Here is a 12,146-nt window from a genome sequence, read left to right as displayed (position 1 = left end):
GCCGACGGCGGCGGCTGTGAAGGCGGCAACAATGCGGCTAAGAGGGGGGCGGAGCGGCACAGCCTGTTGTTTTTATTAATTGCACGGCAGCTGCAGGCAGTCAAAGGAAGGGGGGGGGGGGGGGGGATTGGCGAGGGTGAAGAAGGTGAAGAGTGGGCGGGGGGGGGGGGGGAAGGTGGTGCTGGGTGGTTGGTTGCGCATGCGCCACAAATTTGTTGCATTTATGCGAGATTTTTATTATGATTTCATTCGAGTTTTCATTTTCATTTGCAGTTTATTTGGCTTTGCGCTGATTTCCATTGCGCTGCCTTCGTCTAGAAATGCAACACAACAACAACAACAACAACAACAAGTTGCAGCAACAGCTTGCAACAATTGCGAGTGATCAGCAGTGATCAGCAGCTAGAATATATAAGCTATATATACTTAAATCTGATCGTAAATAGGCAATTGATCGCTGATCAAAACTTTAAAGCTTTCTAGTCGTATATGCCCGACTATGCGATACCCTGTACGCAGCGCTGAGAGCTTGGGTGGCAAACATTCTAGCTTTACTTTTGCGGCAGCAGCTATGCTTCTTCTTCACTTTTCATCACTTTCTTAACTCTTACAACAAACAGAATTAACTTCGGTCTTTAGAGTCCGATCGTTATTCTTGATCAGCAACAAGAGCTGAGTGGATATAGCTAGATAGAGATTCTATGCGAACTAGTCTCTTAGTTTTAAATCTTTCGTCTTGACACTTTGCATAAATCCATCTTTCTGCTGCAAACAGCAGCCGGATCGGACAACTATATCATATAGCTGCCGTAGGAAATAAAGTTGTCGATGATTTGAAATAAAGTTGAGCTGCGTGGACGTTAGAAGAATTTCAAGTCTCCAATAGAGAGACGGACAGAAAGACGAATAGACAGATGGCTAGAACGCTGCTGATGCTGATCAGGAATATATATATATATATATAAGTATATATATGTCTACATCCCAAAGGCAAGCCCCACACAATTACTCAATGCTCCATTATGTAAATAATCTTGTTCATAATTAAACTGTTACACAGTTAGAGTATACATATGTATATCTATATATATATGCATATCACATTGAGATTTATATACATATATTTGCATAATATGCGATTGACCTTGAGGAGCTCTCTAAACCGCTTTCCGTTCCTGTCCGCCTCACAATTCAGCTGCGATTGCGCTTTCGTCGCGCAGTTTGAAGCGTTTTTTTATCCAGAACTCAAATTACCAGACGCTTCATCCCATGCCACCGATCGTTGGGGTCGTCGGAAAGACGATGCTGCTTCTTACATCAGGAGTAAGGCAGAAAAAAATTGGGACACGCGCACGACGAAAACTCACAATTATATGATATCAAGACGGATATTTGTTGGGTACTTTCACTTTGTCACGACGCTTGCGACGCATAGAAGAAGAAGATTCCGATTTCATAAAGCATATGTATATTCCATATATATTCCTGATCATACGTTTTTATGCTCTTCTCTCTGTTATAACTTCCGGATCTGTCAAAGTCGGTTTACTATATCTATAGCTATATCTATATATAAAGCAGCCATAGGAATGATCGATCGGTCGAGCATCAGATTCTTATATGTAAAATCTTTTTGTTGTTCAAGATATTCCAATCAAACTGGACAGTTATTTGTAGCACAAGGTTCCTCACATATCGGACTACAATATTATATAGTTCTATGGGAAGTATCTGCAGAGGAATTTGTTTTAGCTTGAATCAATTTTCTGTTTTAATATATCCTATATTGAGCCAATCCAGTAACTGGTTCCTCCTATAAAATCGTTTTACTTAATTATATAGATTTTATGGGCACAATCGGAGGGGCATACCTTGTTTTAAGAGTATTTAATCTTCGGCGCAGAGAGTTGTATTTCATGCGATAAAGTTGAAAGGGCTCAACATACCTTGAATACTCTTTCCAAGAGCTTAAACGTTGTCATGGCGCTTCTAAGGCGCGTATTATATAATTTTTGATTTAAATTTTATATCTTAGGTTTTACTTAAAGCAACTTATCTCTCGCATAAGTTTCTCGCTCTCAATTCATGCCTTGACTACTCTTTCCAGCAGCTTAAACCTTGTCATGGCACTGCTTGGGCCCGTATTATATCACTTTTTTTAGTTTAATTTCATTTAAAGCAACTTATCTTTAACATAAGTTTCTCGCATTAGCTTGTAAATGCAAACTCTTTATGAAAGCGTATACAATTTGGTTAGTTCTTTTCATTTTGTAGCTTCTCTCTGCGTAATTGGAGCCAATTTGCCTGGTGGGAAGTGCTTCTGCTGGGCGTGCACACGGGGTGTTGTTTACTTGAGATATCTCTGCTTCTCCCTTCCCCCCTCTCTCTCTCTCTCTCTCTCTCGCTTAGCTGTGGGTGGCTGGGTGAGTATTTCCTGCACTCGAAATTAAAAATCGCCTGGCGTGCGACAAAACCAGTAAATCAATTCGAATAAAACAAAAAGTTCTTCAGATTCTTTTAACTGGTCTCGAATTGGAAACGTTTTTTGTTATTTTTTTTTTCGTTTGCGCCGACGAGTGTCACGTTCCCTACATAAATATCCATATAAAGTAATGCTCACATCCGTCCGGATCTCCACAGAGCAGGCAAAGATTAACTGAGAGCGAGAGAGAGAGAGGGGAAGAGAGAGAGAGAGAGAGAGGGGGATACTTCAACACTTTCGTTCGACTCGGGACTGTTCTCAAGGCATTGCGCAGTATCATAAATACAAGTAATTCGAGATAAGATAACGGACCATAAAAATAATTCGGTTTTGACTTATTCACACGATCTGAGCGAAATCAAATAAAGACACACATACACACACACACACAAAGGCTTACCTGAGATGCCCATGTCGATGCCCCATGCTGGATAGATACAAAACTATACATAATCGTAGCTAGAGGAAGAGGAAGAGAGGGAGAGCGAGGGAGAGAGAGAGGGGAACAGCCTGCAGTTGGGTTCAGTTTGAGTTAAGGCAAACAAATTCGATTGACTTTCTGGCACGCTGCTGATAAGAGATAACAACATGCAGGTGTCCCATCCGAGCCGAGACCAGAACCAGAACCAAAGCCAGAAACGGACCCGACCCGGCCCGGCAACTCAGTTGATTCAATATTTGTGGAGCTTATCGAGAGACACCCACACACACACGCACACAAATGGGACAAAGTGTCAACAAAACAAAACTAGTATGTGTCTGCGTATGTCGAATCATAGATCAACATTTGCCCAGATCTGCCGGGATGGGTGGGATCGTTAAGCCCTTCCCCATATAAGTAGTATTCCCAGTATGCAGATGTGCAAATGGCCAGCTGGCACCCAAAACGCAATCGGAGATAATATATGTATATGCATACATACATGTGTACTACATTTTGGAACCACACGAAATAGACTTTATAGTTGGAATCCGAATGAAATAAATAAAAGATGGCCATAGAATGGGTTTTTCAGGCAAAGATTGGAGATATATTCGTTCGAAAATATAGATCAAACTCAGATGTGTTCTGATTATTGAAAGGTATAAGATATAATAAATAATTCAAAAATGCCAAATTGATCTAGAGGCCAAACCATGAACAAAAAGCCAAACCTTGGGGAAATCGGATGAGTTTTGACCGAGTTATGGGGGTTGGGAGATTTTGACCTATGTTTATGTCTATTTGGGATATTTGAGGTTACGATTTTCACATGAATTTCGACTAGGAATCATGTTGCCAGATTTAGATGACAAATTGATCTAGAGGCCAAACCATGAACAAAAAGCCAAACCTTGGGAAAATCGGATGAGTTTTCAGCGAGTTATGGGGGTTGGGAAATATTGGCTATCTGATATTTGAGGGTACAATTTGTACATGAATTTTGACCAAGAATGTTTTGGTGTATCTAGCCGCTTTAACCTACGAGTTAAGCTTAGAAAACCTTGTCTAAAAATTGATTCATATCGATATTGTAATAATGGATGCAGACAAAAAGATGAACTCCTAGCGAGACAGACGAAAAGATCGACTCATTGGGCTGCCTGTGACAAACATGTCCAACACACATCAAACCCTTTTGCATTTGATAGTTACAGGGCATACAGAATCAGAATTAGCTCTTGTAATTTTCAGAGATTTGCTCTCGATTGAAAATGAGGCAAATCACAGCTGAGGTAGAACTGTCGCAAAGAGTTGGGCTTATAATTCTTGTTGAAGAACAAGAAATTATTAATAAAATGTAAAGCCCAATCAGTTGGCTGTTCAGTTGGATGATTCGCAATGAAATTCATGGCTTGACGGTCAGCATTTGCGGTCGAGGTCCAGCGACAAAGTCATTTGCCATATTCATGTAGAATCTTGGGCCAATAGCTCCGCTAATTGGTCGAGTCGAAGGTTCTGGCCCACTTCTTGGCGCCGGCCACTCGCACACTCGCACACCCGCACACTCGCAGAATTCGCAGGCGGCGCCTTGAACGCGTTTCGCATTCGCGTGCAATGCCAATCGCGGCTGAGTCGAGCCAAACCGACTGCCTGTGCGGGCACATCCGCCCACCCACCCAGCCAGCCAGCCAAGAGTTCCAGCTGCCAGTATCCGAGGTGAATCATTGTCATCGCCTTGAGAAACCAGCGAAGCAATCGACAAATTGGGAGCTGCTGCTGCTGCTGCTGCTGTAGAGGGGCTGCCTCTTATTATACCCTGTAGCTGTACTGTGTATAGGGTATAGTGTGAATATGTTATAGAAGGAATACATATGAACTAAGGAATGTATATATAATTTCTTGAGGCAAGTCAGAGATTACAGGCACATGTCTTATATAAAACCAAAACTCGAGAACTCTCTAAGATATTACTCTCATTTTTGGTATGCAGACACAACTATATCCCAACTTAACTCTCCAGATATTTCATTCGGATTGTCTAAGAAACACCAGAGTTATTTGAGAATTCCATTAAAAGTGGGTAACTTTTGGACTAGCATACAACATTCTTTCACGTGCTTATTGGTTTGATTAAACGCTAATTCAATTAAAAATCTATTCGAAAGAATCAATGTTGAAATTATTAGAGCGCTGATGGTGCAAAAGTAAAACGAAGTCATTGCTAAAGCTGTGCAAAAGACAATTCAATTAAATTAAATAACAAGCACTTACATACTATATATAGTATATGTGTGTGTGTGTGTGTGTGTGTGTGTGTGTGTGTGTGTGTGTGTGTGTGTGTTACAGGCCTGTTAACAACTCGTGTATTGTGTATTGGCCGGGGCCAACAAACCCATTTAACCTACAAGTGGCCAATGTCTTCAGCTGCGTCCGTTTAATTATGGAAATTGATCGCGGCAAAGAGCATTTCCTGTCGCATTGTCAATTGCGTTGTCTCCCTCACACTCCCCCTCTCCCCCCCCCCCTCTCTCTCCCTCTCTCTCTCTCTTGCTTTGCGCACACAAAGTCCATTTTAAGAGGTAGCAAGTCGTACGCCCCACTCCAGCCCAAAAAAAAAAACCCCACCCATATGGCACACTATGTGCTTATCTTTTGTCTTTCTTCTGCTTCTTCTTCAACTTCAACTTCTTCTGCTGCTTCTTCTTCTTCTCTTCTTGAATGCTTGGCCCGTCTACGCCACGTCTTTCACTTTGATAATTTCTCCGCACTTTGGCGGCAAGCCATTACCCATTACCCATTACCCATTGTCCATTGTCCATTGTCCATTGTCCATTACCCATAGACCTGTGTCTGGTCTCTGATTTGCTCTCAGAATTTTAAATAGGCTCTGCAGATGAGCCACAGCTCGATCGGTCTGCATTGAGCATTCGTCTTTGGCTGACTGCCCAGCGCAGTCCAAAATTGTGCCTAGCCCTTTACATGGCTTTGGTATGCGTAGCATAAGCATATACGAAGATCGCTGAAGATCAGTTTCAAATAATATAAACAGAATATCAGCCAAGATCAGTTCAATTCTTCAGCATTACGAAACTAAGTGTTGCGAGGATTCACCTAATCTTTGATCAATGAGGATCCAAGCTTGAATCGTTAGCTTACGATGCGAGTCATGCAGAGAAGATCACATAAGATCGGTCAAGTTTTTGAGTTATTTAATATAAGAAACTTGTTAATGTAAATATTAGATGTTAAGTTATCAAACCGGAAGAAGTATGCACAACAATAGCTATTTGAAGAACACGCCTGTTGGAGATCTTCAAATATTTGATCTTTAAATTAATCAAGAATATATCTAAGAATCTATTTAGTTCCATAGATCCTTGGCATAAGAATATATGCCTGCCTTTTACTTGAATAACCAGAAGATCGCTGACGATCAATTCAATTCTCTTGATCAAAATTCACTTCAAATTCAATTATATGGTTTGATCTCGAGGCTGTAGATCAGTACGAGTTTGTAGACTTTACACTTTACTTAACAGTTTTGTGGGTTTTAGATCACAGAATACGTTTGAAATATCTTCAAGACATTGAAATGTCTTTGAGGATCAATTGAACTTAAACGCTTTTTGGGTTTCGTATATTGAAGAATTACATTCGCATAATTCGTATTACAAAGAAGATCGCTTAAGATCAAGCAGTCCATCTTTTCAGTTGTAAGTAGAACGACAAACTGATCTTGATCAAATATAAACTCTTTTTACATACAACCAAAGATAATCAACGCAAGGTCGATTACAGTTTTTAGGCAATTTACAACATTGAGTATACCTCCAGGGGATCTATTGAGCATGCTTCTTCTATAAGCACCGACATTTTAAAAGATCACTTAAGATCAGTCGAGCTCTTTGTTGATCTGTAGGAGCCTACTGAGTTTTCTCTCTGTGCTGATCGCTAGAGATCTATTTAAACTTTTCTCTTTATTAAGTAAAATTATTAGACTTTATTTGGCTTTTGGGAAGGAAATATATTGCAAAGATCACTGAAGATCAGTTGAGGAATATGCTGAACCTTAGGAATCTACTGAGTTTTCTCTGTGTGCTGATCTCTAGGGAACTACTGACATTCTCTCTCAATTGAGTACAAATATTTGGGTTTAGTTACCTTTAGGGTAGGAAATATATTCCAAAGATCATTTAAGATTATTCGAAGAATATGCTGATCTTTGGGGAACTACTGAGCATTCTCTCACCATTGAGTACAAATATTTGACTTTACTTGTCTTCTGGGTATCGAATACATTCTAAAGATCATTTAAGATCAGTTGAGGAATATGCTTTAGGGATCTACTGAGTTTTCTGTCTGAGCTGATCTCTGGGGATCTTATACGCTTTCTCTATCTATCATGTACAAATATTTGACTTTAGCAGCGTTTTTGGAAGTAAATATATATTAAAGATCACTTAAGATCAGTTGATAATATTCGACTTTACTTGGCTTTTGGGTAGGAAATACATTCTAGAGATCACTTAAGATCAGTCGAGGTCACTCGACGCAAGTCGTGTTGGTCAAGAATAGCTGCATATGCGGATACGACAGGCCCAAGCGACAGATGAATTATGTCTTGTGGACCGAGGGCCAGTTTATAGCTTTCTTGGATCTTGGATCATGGAATGCAACAAGAATATATCAGTGAGGATCTGAAGATACTTAAAGCAAACGAAGCGTCGAACGTGTCAAACATAAAACGCAGTCGGGCTTAGAAAACCAGTCAAGGCGTGGGCGTGGGCGTGGGCTTGGGCAGACCAAGAATAAGAGAGAATACGAGAGAGAGAGGGAGAGGGAGAGAGAGAGGGAGAGAGCAGCATCTGATCCTCTGAAAGCGCGATGCGAGGCCATTTCCTTTGACGAGCTGAGACAATGGCGCTGCACTTGGCATACTAATTGGGGGGATCTGTCTCCAGCTCCGGCTTCGGCTCTGGCTCTGACTCTGGCTCTGACTCTGGCTGAGTCTGTGCCATTAAATTGGTACTTGATGTGAAGCCGGGAGAGGATCATGATCATGATCATGAGCATGATGTTGTTGTTGTTGTTGATGATTGTCGTTGCCATTTTTGAGGTCGCTCCGCACAAAATTTAATGGCCAGCGAGCCGTTTGCCTGAGCTGCATACTAATCGCAATTGTTTGTTTGTTTGTCTCTCTTTTGGATGATCATCATCATGATCTGTGCATCCGATTCCGATTCCAATCCGTTGCGTTGCGTTGCGTTGCGTTAGGCCCAGAGGCCAACTGAAGATCTTGCGCCGACCGCCTACACTCGGTAGCTGCGTCTCGTGGGAATCACTTAAAGACGCAAAACAGCTACCAAAAAAACCAAAAAAAAAAACAACAAAAAAACAAAACAAATTTCGGTCGAAAATGTATTTTATGTGGAAAACGTGAGGATGCCTCGGCCTCTATTGCTCTCCCTTTCTCTTCCTCTCCATCTCCTTCTCCCTCTCACTCTGGGCAAAGGCTTTTGGGCTTATTTATATGCCAGCCGGATCATCAATGGCCCTCATAACGCGCACGCCAACTGACATTCACATTCGGAGACGGATTCCGATTCGGTTTTGGATTCCGATTCGGATTCAGTTTCGGATGCGAGTTCCAGGTCAGATGCAGATTCGGAATTGCGGCATTGGCCAAGTGACATAATCACCAAAAGACAACAAACATTACGCTAGTCGAGCATGCTCGACATCAAGATACTCTCGCCGAACTATACCCTGTAAATAGTACACTTGATCTTCTCCGGATAATAAACCAAGCAACTTCTTAGATAGAGAAGCCTCAATCCGAAAAGAGTCGACCATACTTATTGATTTGCTCGATTTGCACAGTTACAGGGTATATACAAATATTAAATTGTTGACATAGGAGCGAAGTTATATTCTAGTTAAGTAATTTAAATCCCTACAGGGTATATACAAAATAAAACAGTCGCCTTGTATTAATGTGTTTACAAATACGAATGACTAGAGACCGGATTAAATGGATCAAGGCTTTGATTGCGTTGATTAAGGAACGCAGACACCCTCTGTGTAACCTATTTTTTAAACTTACAGGGTATACAATATGCAAGTAGCACAGCTTAAAATATTTAGTAGCGTAAATGAACAGAGTAGAGATGATAAGAGGAGCAGAGATGGTATAATGTCGGAGATACCTGTTTGTTGATCCATTCTGAATAGTTACAGGGTATACAACAACACAACTAATAGATATCTGCTTGTATAGAAATAAGAATACCAAGAGGAGACAGGAGCAGGTGTACGAATATGTGAGTAATGTTCATGTGGAGTCGAATATACCTTTCAGCTTACCCATTTTGAATTTTTACAGGGTATACAAACAAACATGATTGATGGAGATCAACTTGTTTAAACATGAGAATGACTAGAGAACATGGGAACAGTTACAACATGCTGATAATGTTCGTTTGGGATCGAATATACTTGTTTGGAATATTTACAGGGTATTCAAAGAGATGACGAATGGGAATCAACTTGTTCAAACTTGTGAGTGACTAGAGAAGACAGGAGAGGATGTGGAAAGACGCGGATAAAGTTCTTTTAGGGTCGAATATACCGTTATACTTACCCAGTTTAAATATTTACAGGGTATACAAAAGCACAACTTTAAGGAATAAATCTGCCTAAACTCGAAACGTCAGAAGCAGTGAACTTTTGAATGTGGAGACGAGCACACCATTTGGCCTTCCCCTTTTGAAAGAGTTACAGGGTATATAAAAGACAGTCCGCAATGCCAGAGCTCTGATACGCACTTGAACCTTGCGAGTACCGTTGCTGCTGCTGCTGCACAGCAACAACAACAACAACAACAACAACAACAGCAACAGCAACAACAACAACAACAACAACAACATCCTGAAAGAGGTCAAGTGATTGCCCAACGCGCAGCTCTTGCCTTGGTCTTGTGCGCGTCTCTCATTGTGTTTTCTCATCAGGTGCGTTGCCGTCGCCGTTGAAATATGATACACATTGTGTATGCATGATCGTATGATCGCATGATCGCCCCCCCCCTCCAGCACCAGCTCCAGCTCCAATGCTGTCCATCTCCATGTCCAATGTCCACACTGTCATCGGCCGCATGTTCACAGACATTCAGCTCAGCTCAGCTCAGCTCGATCGGATCGGATCGACTGGGATCGGTTCGGTGACTGATCAACAGCAGCAACAGCTTAAACATCCCTCAGGCCTCATCCCTCTTCCACCATGCCCCCTGGCCCCTGCCTCCGGCCCCATTCCAATTTGAATCCGAGCCGAGAGACGTGCTCGGTTACATTTGGGCTCATCCTGAGGAAGTCAGGTGCCTAATTGTTTCCGTTTATTGTCGCCAGTTTCACAGTATTTTTTTGTTATTCATTTGTTGTTCTTGTTGCCTCTTATTGATTTTTGGTTGGTTAGCGACACCTGATCTCAATTGATAAGCCTGTATTCTTGCTCATGTGCATCCCTTCCTGCTCCTGCTGCTGCCTCTCGGCAGAGACTTGTAACCTTTTGACCTGTTATCCGCCTGGGAATCTGCAAGCGTAGGGTTTCAGTAGATTTCTCCATTGAAAAGGTGTGAGTTATGCGATTCTTAAGTAAAAGAAACCAGTTGAAGTCGTATGACGGGCAGATACCCTGTATAGCAGCTGCGCATCTTCTTTTCCCAACTTTGTATAGCGTACGAGAACCCACGTAATAAATGTTGCCCATTTAACTCTTTTACTCTTTGAGATATGCCAATAAAAAAACAAAGCTGCGAATCGATAATTATCGATGAAGGGCGAGAATTGCCGCACATAGAGTGAGAAATTTCAGAATGAGTCGGCTTGACATTGCCACATCTGCATAATATACCCATTTGTCATTTGTTACAGGGTATTTTGTCAACGAGATATGCTGAATATACAAAACTGTAAATTGATATTTATCGATTTTGGGCAAATATTAAGAATTATCGCACACAGAGTAACAAATTTGAGGAGTCGACATTTTCATATATAATATATCAATTGGGCATTCGGTATAGGGTATTCACTCTTCGAGATACACCAGAGATGAACAAATTGGTAATCGATATTTATCGATTTTGGGCAAATATTGAGAATTATCGCACTCAAAGTAGACAATGCGAGGAGTCTGAATTGACATTAACATAGCTGCATAATGTACCCAATTGATATTAGGTACAGGGTATTTTTTGTTTGAGATAAACTGTGCATTGGATATCGATATTTATCGATTTTAGGCATCTTTTGAGAATTGCCGCACAAATTTTGGCAAAGTCGGAATTTCCTTTCACACAGCTACACATAATATACCCATTTGGTATTTGGTACAGGGTATTAGAACAACAACTTGCGCACACTTAGCTGAATGGACATTCGAGAAGGCTGCACAAGCAGCGCAATTAAACAGAAATCGATTTCCACTCATTGATCGATGGATTTGCGTTTGCTAAGAAAGGATTCCTGGGAAAGTAGCTGAAAGTTTCAGACACTATTCATGTGTGTGTGTGTGTGTGCGTGTGTGTGCGTGTGTGTGTGTGTGCTTACAATTGATAATCGAGGGAACTGCTGCCACTTAATATTCCAGACTGAGTCATTCAAATTAATACGCTAAGTGCTATGAAAATATCTTTAAGCAATTGGAGCAAAGCCGAGCTCGAAGAGCTGCAACTGCTGCGGCGATAAGACCCGGCCCCAAAACTGAAACCCAAAACCCAGACCCAGTTGGCTATCTATTTTGCTACCTATGTAGAAATGGCCGATACGAGTCCACAACAGACAATTGACACGCTGAATGCTAATTGGAAAATGGAAAATGCTGCGTACCCAGACCCAGACCCAGACCGAGGCCCAACCCGACTAAACCCAAGCCCAAACGTTGGGCGCTTTGTCTAATTAGCATAAAATTAACTTATAATCATTGTGCCAATTGTCGGCGCATAGCGACAAAAAGTCTCGTAAGTCGTCAAACTCTCTGGAAATTCAAACCCCCCCTTTCAAAAAAAAGAAGAAATAAAACCGAAATAAGAAAAAGAAAAAAACTCAATGCCCGCAAATGTGAAAAACTGGAGCAAATGGGCTGTGAGACCGTGGGAAACGGCGAGATTAATTTTATTTTAATTATTTTATCAAAACGTTTGCGGCTCTGACTTTGACAGCAATTGTGGCTGCGGCTTGCTTGATA

This window comes from Drosophila montana, unplaced genomic scaffold, assembly GCF_035044405.1.
Source record: "Drosophila montana isolate Dmon_TW-CO22-7 unplaced genomic scaffold, ASM3504440v1 contig_2666_1, whole genome shotgun sequence".
Taxonomy (NCBI): domain Eukaryota; kingdom Metazoa; phylum Arthropoda; class Insecta; order Diptera; family Drosophilidae; genus Drosophila; species Drosophila montana.
This window is presented reverse-complemented; position numbering follows the sequence as displayed.